General features: G+C 34.3%; 1 long non-coding RNA gene across 12 annotated transcripts; it reads right to left on the reverse strand.

The window, feature by feature from the left end:
• Positions 1-330: 330 nt before the first annotated feature.
• Positions 331-10,329, reverse strand: LOC126594218 (uncharacterized). Of its 12 annotated transcripts, none has more exons than XR_007613171.1 (6): positions 9,809-10,329; positions 7,975-9,312; positions 7,605-7,671; positions 6,440-6,505; positions 2,714-2,795; positions 331-749 (listed from the first exon to the last, which is right to left on the reverse strand). It is a non-coding gene; the product is annotated as an uncharacterized LOC126594218 (long non-coding RNA). The 12 variants fall into 12 exon arrangements; XR_007613172.1 differs by lacking the exon at positions 331-749 and adding an exon at positions 2,085-2,369; XR_007613176.1 differs by lacking the exon at positions 331-749 and having other exon boundaries at positions 2,493-2,795; positions 9,809-9,987; positions 10,142-10,329.
• Positions 10,330-10,663: the final 334 nt, after the last annotated feature.

Here is a 10,663-nt window from a genome sequence, read left to right on the forward strand (position 1 = left end):
ATTTGGTCACGCATAAAGACATTCTTATAATTATTTTTAATTTGTGACCTACCTTATGAAAGGTATCAAATTAATAAACCAGGAAATCAGGAATGTCTTTATGCATAGTCAAGCATTCTTGGAGATACAGAAGCAAATCAAATTAATTTATATAGATCACAAATGATATTCATTATGTAATATTAAATTATTGCTCCTATCATTTGTGTCCATTCTTGATTTGTTGAAATCTACATAAATTTTTTTTTTCGTAATCCTACATAAACCAAAAAAAAAAAGAACACAATAAAGTTTCTAACAAAAGAAAAGATAACATGAGGAAACAATATATGCATTAACAGTAACTTGCATATTAATATCAGTGCAGAGAAGAGCTATATATTCTCCTCTAACCTATGTCATGGAGGCGAAGCATCCATATGAGAAACGAAAGACCACCATCAAATTATCAAAATCCAGTCAAACATAAATGAAAAATAGACACGAGAAAAATAGAAAAAAGGAACGAACTCCATCGTCAAAATCAAATCGTGCTTTGCATCGCCTCCTCATCCATGGGAACAACACATAGAACCCTCACACTGGAATTTCCAGAAGGCATTGAATTTAAAGATGCCTTTGCATTGCTTCCTCATCCACGGGAACAGCACATAGAACCCTCTCACTGGAATTTCCATAAGACATCCTCAATGAAATTTAACATGTCATGCAGATAAGACTCCATTTGAAGGAGTTGCCGAGTTTTTTGCCTGAAAAACAGACAAAATCGAAGAACAAATGATGAGAACCTGAATCAAAACCAATCTGAATCAAGTTGAGAACCTGAATCAAAACCAATCTAAATCGGCTCAATTCAATTCTTGTCAAAAGTTTTTTTTTTTTTTTCAACAGTCGCAAATTTTCCTTTTTCGATTTTTTTTTTTATCATGGTTCAATTCAGTTTCTTGGTTCTATGGTTCTCATGCCCACCCCCAAAAACTAAAGGTGTCATATGGGCCTCAGTCGTTCTTGGGCCGTGCCACTAAACAATTGACTCAACAAACTTTAGTTATTTTATAGAGAATTTTACCGAAAAGCATTCGGTACTGTTCACTTAAACAAAAAACCATATTTTTACACTAAAAAGTCAATCCTGATACTATTCACTCTACCCTTTATTTTGTCCTCATCATTAAAATTCAAAGTTTTCAAGTCATTTTCATTAATTTTCTTTATTTTATATTATCAGAAAAAATTATTTGAATCTAGTTTAAAACCTAATATCACAATTATTTAGTCTTATTAGCTCCAAACTGTATGTTTTACTTGAAAAATAATGAATAAATATATTAATATTTAATTATGTATTATTTTAAATGGGATAGTAATCATAATGGCACCACGTCATGGGCCGTGCTTGGCCATGATGAATCGCTGCCGGGCCGACCTATTGGACCTAAACATTAGGACTGACCTAGCCCCTCATTGCTAATCATGTCGTGCAGTGCCTTATCTAAATGAGCTTGGATCGTGCCTATTTTAATAAGGCACGGTCATTGACATAGTTCATTGTTGCGGTTTCCCTTTCCGTTCTTACTATCTCACAAACATACTATTTCATTCACCGTCCGTAATTTTCCGTTTTACACTGGGAAAGGGGGGTTGCAATTGTGTGTGGAGGATTTCTATTGGGGTCCTATGAGTTTAATTAGTCATTTATGATTTATGAGTGTTAAAGTTTCCTCATGTATAATGAGTCTGTATTATCTTCCTGGTTTCTCAACTTATATGTTATTGTATGAGAGACAAAAATGGATCTTGCAAAGAAGTCGTTGATGTATTCAGAAAATGGATGCTTTGGTGGTAATTACTTATATTCTAACTTCTAACCACATTGGTCCTTTAACTAGCAATTGCCAATAGTTATGCTAAAATATGACTTCGAAGCCACTTAGTACTACGGTTTAGTGATATTTTTATTTACTTATAAGTGAGAGATCTTGAGTTCGATTCTCGCCAAATGCGAATTTGAATCACATTATTGCTAGCCCATTGTGAGGCTAAGCTCACCCCTTCCCTTTAGTTTAAATAATATTGTTTGTTAAAAAATATGTATATGACTTTGAAATAGAAATAGGGTGGTGTTAACCATACACCTCTTTTTATCTTTTACAAACCCTCTCAATTTTCGACCGTCAGATCAAATGAATTGATGAGGATTAAGGGATAAAAGTTAATGGAAGGTAACATCCATTAGATTATGTCTACAACAACATATATAAGGATTAAGGGATAAAAGTTAATGGAAGGTAACATCCATTAGATTATGTCTACAACAACATATATAACGCAGTTATCGTTTTACACTAGAAAGTTTTGTCCGCGTGTTGCTGCAGGATTAGAAATTGTGTGAAAAAAATTATGTTTAAAGGTATAAACACATCAACTTATATCACATCAATTGAATTACTGCAACAATATATTGATGCATTGAATATGAAAAATCCATAAACTATTCGACAACATGAAATCCAGTAATCTCTAAAGATGAGAAATGAATGTAGAATTCCAGCAATCTCTAAAGATGAGAAATGAACGTAGAAATCCTACCTCATACATATTAAAACAATTAATAAATTCTCAGTAAATGATCACAAAAGAGGTATAAAAAAGTAAATTTCTTAATTTAAAAATGAGAGATATAAAGAAAAGGTTACAAGTTCTTAGTCCTCACCATAACAAAAATAGTGATATCGTTTTAACTTTAACTTGGATTGATTTCAGTCACCAGTATTAATAAAACTAGTGACTTCAACCTGTGCCAACAAACAACCGAATTAGATGCAAGCCAACCAACTTCGAATTTAACCAAATAAAAAAAAATTACAATTAAACTAGGCTTTTTTTATTAGCACCTCCACATAATGTTGAATACACCCCACATTGAAATTTAATATTAAGGGACTTGTATACCCTACTATGCAATAACAATTTCGACCTTATAAAATTTTAAGAAAAAAAGAAATTTCTAAATACAAACCAAATGTGACCACCCGTCCCGAATAATTATATATTTTATCCTTAATTGTGGGAACTGGCTATTTTGCCCTCGTTGGCCTTGTGACGTGGATATACGTAGATAATTTTAAATTATTTTTTTTCCGACGTAATTAAATCATACTCGATGTCACGAGAGTGCTAACGATAATTAGGGCCGAGTTGGGTTCGTAATGAAAATGTTACGAATAAACGATTGTATAATCGGGCCAAAGGAAGTGACCAATCACCATATCTCCCATAATTTTGGACCCAATTAAGAATTTTAGGTTGTTATTGGATTAAATGAAAGCCCTAAATATTGTGGCCCAATTAAGGCTTAAGATCCCTTTTATCTATGCCCAATCCGGACCACACACACACGTACATACCCTCACCCTTTCTCTCGATCTTTCCTTCGTCCGTACAGTTCGTACACACATACACCCAACCATCTTCATCTTGCAGAGATCGAACTAGTGGAGGTCACTTTCGAGTTCCTTGCAAGTTCAGGAACCTAATCATACCCTTAGTTTAGAGAAAGGACCTCGAAAACCAGTTTAGAGAAAGGACCTCGGAAACCCGGGAACTCGCGAGCTCCAATGAGGTGCTCTGATACTCCATCGTGATCGTGGATGTTTCACGGAGTTTCAAGGCTCAAAGGAGTCTTAAAACAACTTCACATAGATCATAGAGAAGTTTTGGAAGGTTTTGGACGTTGGGATAGGTTAGTTCCTTGAGTTGCAGTTTTGACCAGAATAGTGAAGGATTTTCCAACTATTTCCCATCGGTTTTAGGACTTCAAAGTGGTAAGAACATGTTCTACTCATTTAGGGCTTTCAAATCCATGTAAAGTTTGTGAATTTGGTTGAGATTTGAGTGAGATATTTAAATTTGAAAATTTTCCAGTTTCCGGCGACGTAGTGGCGATCGGCGCCAGAATTCGGTGAACCACCGGAGAAGGAAAAGGAATATTCCGTTAACTTTGACGGAATATACTGACGGCATTAGGGAAATTTAACAGAATATTCTATTATTTAGCAGAATATTCCCTAACAACATTAAAGATTATGTCTATGTGGCAGGCACGTGCCTGCGTGTGGCCGTGCCTTGGCCGGCGCGTGAGGGCGTGGGTCATCGGAAAATTATTCTAAAAATATAGGGATGGTCGTGGTGTTGAGTAGGCCACGATGGTATATTCAAGCACCCCAATTGGGCAATGTATGAGAAGTTATTACATGGTTTTGGTTATGTGCTTAAAATTAACGTTGGATTAGTTGTTTCACATATAGGTGAGACGTTTTCGGAGGACGAGCGCAGCTAGGCGAGACTCAAAGGTTACGACCCTGCTACGTACTACTGAGTGGGCTTTTGGTTTTCTATATATATATATATATATATATGATTTACATTTTCCCAGAAATTGTTTTAAATGTCATGTCGATTGCATTACATTTTAGTATATGCATTAGTATATATATGCATATTATTGCATGGTGCGGCAGACGCACAGGTAAGCTTCAGGTGAGTACATATTGATGATAGTGATTGCAATGTGTATGATTATGTTGAGATACATTTAGTGTTCCTTATTCTACACCCTGGTGTTAGTGCTCTGCCCGAGGCCAGGGCCTAGCCTTCACGTGATCGTTCACCTCCCGCACCACACTCTCACCTTGGATCCAAGGCAGGTGTTAGCCTATCGTACAGACCATATTTGGTGGTTCCGATTCGCGTGCAGGATTTGATTAATGAGTTATAAACTCAACCGTACAGGTCACGTTAGGTGACTCCGGCTGGCATATTATTTTACATTGATTTATGTCACCTGGCTTACTTATTTCATTGATGAAATACTTGACATGGCATATACTCGGTTTTCACTACTCTCAAGCATGATTTCTATATATGTATGTATTATTATTTTCTTGAAAAGTATACAGGTTTTACGGTGAGGGGTTATATGTTTTGAAACTGAAATGATTTTGAAAAGTTTTATTTTTTGCCCACTCACATTTTATGTTTTGTGCCCTTCCAAGTTCTAGATAGAAGCTCGTGTTGGTGACTCACGAGGACTCAGCGACGGTTCTAACAAACATCCATCAATGTAGGGTTTTCTTTCATATCCCGTATAAAGCCTGTTGGACTGCACCTTGGTACCTACGCTCTGATTATGTGTATTTACACTCTAACATTTCCACTCGTACTTATATACTAGTCTAGTGTAAGTTAGTTAGGTTTTTATTTACCCATATTATCTTATCACCTTCACTTCCGCACGGCACCCATGGCTACATCACCTTCATGTGACGACCAGCATGCCTCGATTTAGGTCGGGATGTGTCACCAAATCACTTTTAAAGTATTATTTATCTTCTTCAATTCTCAAAACCCCTTTCACCCTCCATTGTAAAATAAAATTCTAACCAATGAAACTAATTGAGAAAAAATATTTTTTTTACGAAAACACGAAATCGATGTTTTGAAAACTTCTCATGAGGTATGACTCCATATTTTTCATTTTTTTTTTTTTTTGTGATTTCAATGACATCTCCCTATATAAAGTGAGAGATTAGTCTTTCGATAGAGAGAAATTAGGGTAGGATCAGATTTGTTTGATGAACGAGGAGATGAAACTTTAAGTAGTCCGAATTTATGAATTACATATACTGCAAATACCTACATGCGATTCCCAGGAAACCATAATATTTTGTTGTGTTCAAGCTCTTAGAAGGAATTTAAGGTTGTATGTCATATCATTCCAAATGCCTGCAGTCATGGGTTGTATCTGCACCATGGTCATGCAGAACCCTCCCAACAATTTCAAGAGAAAATAATCATAAGACATTTGTGATTATTTTTCTCCTTCTTTTCCCCGTTTTATTGGGTTTTCTCATACCCTCCATACCTTATGCATGGTATTTTCATGCGTTCTCATTTTTGTGATTGGAAACAAAATTCTAGAAGTCCGAGTTATATGAATATATGAACGGGGAAGTCTTCTGTAGTGAGTCTTTATATGCAGTAAGTATTTTGTAGTCAAAATCCTTGACAGTAGAACACTTGGAGATGCAGACAGCAATTTGCTCCTTAACTTACTTATATCTCTTAGTTGATCGCTTGAGGACCTAATTTAGAATGCCGATCAATTCCTACAGGTCATCAAACCTTAGTTGCTCAGAGAGGGTTTTACTCTGAAGTCAAATTAGTTTACAATAATTAAAAATGAGTATTATAAGATGTGGGGTGTATGTAAAAAATATAAGGTGTATATTGAGAATGTGGGGTATGAGGATGTTGTGGGAAAGGATGTGAGGTGCATTAAGATAATTGTTAATTAAAAAAGCAAATATGGAGTGTATTAAGTTTGTGGAGGTGTATTCAACAATATGTGGGGTGCTAATATAATAAGCCTTAAACTAACCTCTTCTTCCCATATGTAGTAGTTTGTTCCCTATTTTGCCTTTGTGAACTGTACATTCTTCACTCTCTACACAAAAAATGCATACTCAAAATGCTCAGCAACTTTATGAAAACTATACATATACAATATTGTATATGTATTTGGACATAAGGTATAAAAATTTACTAAAATAATCAAGCTTAAATTTAACAAAAGAAGTAATTGCGAATTGGAATAAAAAATGATATAATAGTTGTTAATAAAAAAATCTGACTAAATTTTACAAATAGCATCATAAATTGCTAAAAAATTAACACCATTGAAAAACTCATCACTCAAATATGTAATTCTATTAAAAACACCACTGAAAACCCCAAGAAAAAGGGTATATATTCCTAACCTGCCAATAGGGTTAATAAATTATACCTTTTTTTTTTTAAGTGCTTGTATTCTTTTATCTATATCTTGAGCTGGACCAGTTGATCCATAACAAAAAAAAAGTGTAAATACACTAATGAAACAACTTTTAACAGCAAGACTATTTTAACATCTCACATGCAACATGAAAATCATACACATCTTTTATATGATTAACTACAACCAATTACTATTTCTTAATTTTGAATCCACTAACTCTAGAAGTTAAATAAAAACTCAACACAATTAAACCCACATTCCAATTCAACCAAAATTCAACAAATTTACCCCAAATTAGATCAACAAAAAGAGAAACATGGGAAAACAGGGAGGGAGGGAGGGAGGGAGGGAGGGAGGGAGAGAGAGGTTACAATGAGCTTCTGTTCTGAATTTTTGAATGATTACCCAATCTAATCAGACGTGAGGTTACAATGAGCTTATGTTCTGAATTTTTGAATGATTACCCAATATAATCAGACGTTAACACTATAGTAGTGATTAGTGCGGGAAAAACTTTACCCATGAGTGGATTATAAAATTTCTTTCGAGTCCTAATTATTAGTTAACCCCAAACTAAGTGAGATAACGTACAGATAGAAAAACACATCACTGACATTAACTTATTTTTGTTTATTGATGAATATAAACTGAATTTTTCAGTGAAAAATTTTGATTGAGAAAAATAATAAAATAAAATAATTAAGTAACAATACTTAAAGCCCGATCAACATTCAAGTAAAAAGTGAGAGAGAAAGACTAAGAGTCCAACCTTAAAAGTTCGCATGAAATTCTGTAACTTCCTACAATACATTCGTAATTGTATACCCATAAAACTACTGAAATAAAACCAACAAATGTGAAGTCAAAATATATATACAATCTGATATTCTTGCTCAAGAGTGTAGAAGATATAAGCCTACTGTGAAACGAAAAAATTGTAATCTACCAACATCAAGGTGCAATTGTAAAACCAAAGCAATTGTATGCCATTAAAAAGTGCAATCAAAGCAAATAATCTCATTCAGCTCGATTTTACGTATCAATATGTGGATTGGGTCAAAATCAAAATCCAAAACCCATTAATAAAATCCAATATTTTACTTCAACACAATCATAGATTAAGATTAAAACATTATTACCTACTAAGAAATCCCAATAATCAGATCCTTCTTGTCACTTGGAAGAGCCGATTGGAGCCAATTGGGGTCAAGTTCTCCTTATTATTCAATCACAAAACTAAAATTCCAAGTTGAAAGCATTTATAAAAGACGTATACAAAATATTACAATTTACATAGAAAAAATGGTAAGAATAAAAAGAGAGAGGAGCATGTGTACGGAGGAGAGGAGCAATGAGCATGGACAATCTTCACCAAATTTCAATGAACTGGAAAATGATATCATAGATAGTAATTCCATAAGTATTTTAATCCTAAGATTTTAATTGATTTCAAGTAGTATACATCCAAGAGCTTACTGGATTTTGAGTTATATACTGAGCTCTATTGAGTCCTCTTGCCATTCAAGGATGTGAGTTCATTGGTGAAACCACATGGATCATTCCCACAGATAAATGCTAAAGGAAATAGCCTTATAATCAACTAGTAAGTGGTTGAAGTCTACTCTAATATATAAATGTGAAGAAAGATAGATTGATAGACAGATAAAAAGCAAGTTATGAAGATTCGGAGAGTAGAGAGGAACTGAAATAGACCTAAGCAAGAGTAGTAGTACTGCAGTCTGTAGAGGATGCCCAGTTCTTGGTCTCTCCAACTTCAAACCTTGTCCAACATCAGAAACAATGAGAGCAGAAAGTACAATCCGAAAGTTGGACACAAACTACTCAAACTCGAGCAGCTATGACCAAATGATGATAAATTGATAATTGTATGAAAAAGAAACAAAAAAACACTCCACATGCAATTTGAATTGAAAACTATATTCAAAATTCCCCTCCTTATTTTGTGACATAAAATGAGATACACTGCTATTACAAACAACACTTCACATTTGCTATTATAAACCCACCATAAGATACACTGCTATTACAAAGAACACTTCACACAGAGTGCACAATGAAAAATAAGATCATAAATAATTATGATAAGGAAAACTCAAATGAGGAGGGGAATTATAAACTGCAGAATACAGAGTGCACAACCTATTTGAAATCTCCATCACTCATTTGAACGAAAATAATGAAATTGTAACTGAGTATGTATTGAAAGAAGAAGGAAGTGAATGGGAGAACTATGCCACTCTTTCAGGAATTCAGAAGAGAAGGCTGAAATCAAGAGAGGGCATTGCCATCAATGCCTGCACATTAATATAACAACTGTGCACATTAAAAACACTTCCTATTTTCACCAAAATTCCACATTAAAAAGGCTAAAACTAAAAGAAAGGTTCCAAAGAAGCAAATATGGGAGTTTACAAAGTTGCGGGTAACAATTTGGGTGCTCATATAGTCAGCTCGAACTGCACACAAAGCGAAAAAAATAAAGAAAGTTCAGTTTTGCAGTAAAAAGACATAATATAACACGTAAAATCACTGAAAACAATAGGATTCTAAAATATAAACCAACCGAACGATTTAATTGCAGTAAATTATGCATTTTAAAACAACAACAAATATTAAGAGAACTCAGTTTTGCAATAAGTCGTAAACACCATGCGAGATAGCAAACGAAAGGCAGTTGTTTAGCAGCAAACAATAGGGAATACTCCAAGAATCCAAGCCCAGGAATCTTCAAATCCATTGCAACAAAAGATATATGGAAGTAGTACTCTAAAAAAAGCTTATGATAATTAATTAATTAATTAATTGGAATATTTTAGAGCTGTGATTTGCTACATGGGAAAGGGATGAGTTTAAGAAAAGTTGATTAGATTTGGAATCACAAACACTTCGGAGGGATTTTATGATAGTTCTCTTAAAACCAAAAGAAAGTATTAGGGTTTCTTAGTTTCTTACCCAAATCCACCAATTTGAATCAAATCTCTGTAGTTGAGCTTCAAATCCGTCTCAAATCGCCTCTACGAACATGATTTTTGGAAGATTGGAAACGCATAGAGAGGTAGGCCCTGTATTTTTTGCACTTTGAAACGCAATCCACCTTGTCCTATTGACCTTTCACAGACTTCTTCGAGTAACTTGCAGAGAGAAACAATACCCATTATACATTTTTTCAGATGGATTTTAGAGAGAGGAGAAAGATTAGCGTTTAAGGACACATGAAAATTAATTTTATGCTGAGATTTGCGTAGGAGAAGCGAAAGAAGAAGATAGAGAAGGGGTGGTCGATACTTTAGCCAGCGTTTGAAAGCGACAGAAGGAGTTCAAGTGCAATGGAAGCAGAGATTTGAGAGAGAAAGAAGTGAACACAAAAGGTAAAAATCTAGAAGTTGTAGTCGATCTGATTTTTTGAATGAGAGAGTGGAATGAAGTAGAAGAGTCAAGAAACAGAAGGTGAAGCAATGAGAGACTCGTGGCCGGCAAGGGTAGATCCGCCACTTTGCTGTACAGAAACGGAAAAAATAGAACACCAAAGAGCAATTGGAGGGCAATTTCGGAACCTAGTGTTTGGGTTTTAGTGTATATAAATTTCGACTAATTTTTTTTTAAGAAAAACTAATGAAAAGAGTTTGAAAACTTCGAGTTTTAATGATAAGGACAAAATAAAGGGTAAAGTGAACAGTATCAAGATTGACTTTTTAGTGTAAAAATGTGGATTTTCGTTAAAGTGAACAGTACTGAGAGCTTTTCATTAAAGTTTCCTTTTTTATTGTTATTATTTTTACGAGAACTTTAGCTTTAGATAAAGACCTA

The sequence above is a fragment of the Malus sylvestris genome, chromosome 12 (genome assembly GCF_916048215.2).
Source record: "Malus sylvestris chromosome 12, drMalSylv7.2, whole genome shotgun sequence".
In the NCBI taxonomy this organism is placed as follows: domain Eukaryota; kingdom Viridiplantae; phylum Streptophyta; class Magnoliopsida; order Rosales; family Rosaceae; genus Malus; species Malus sylvestris.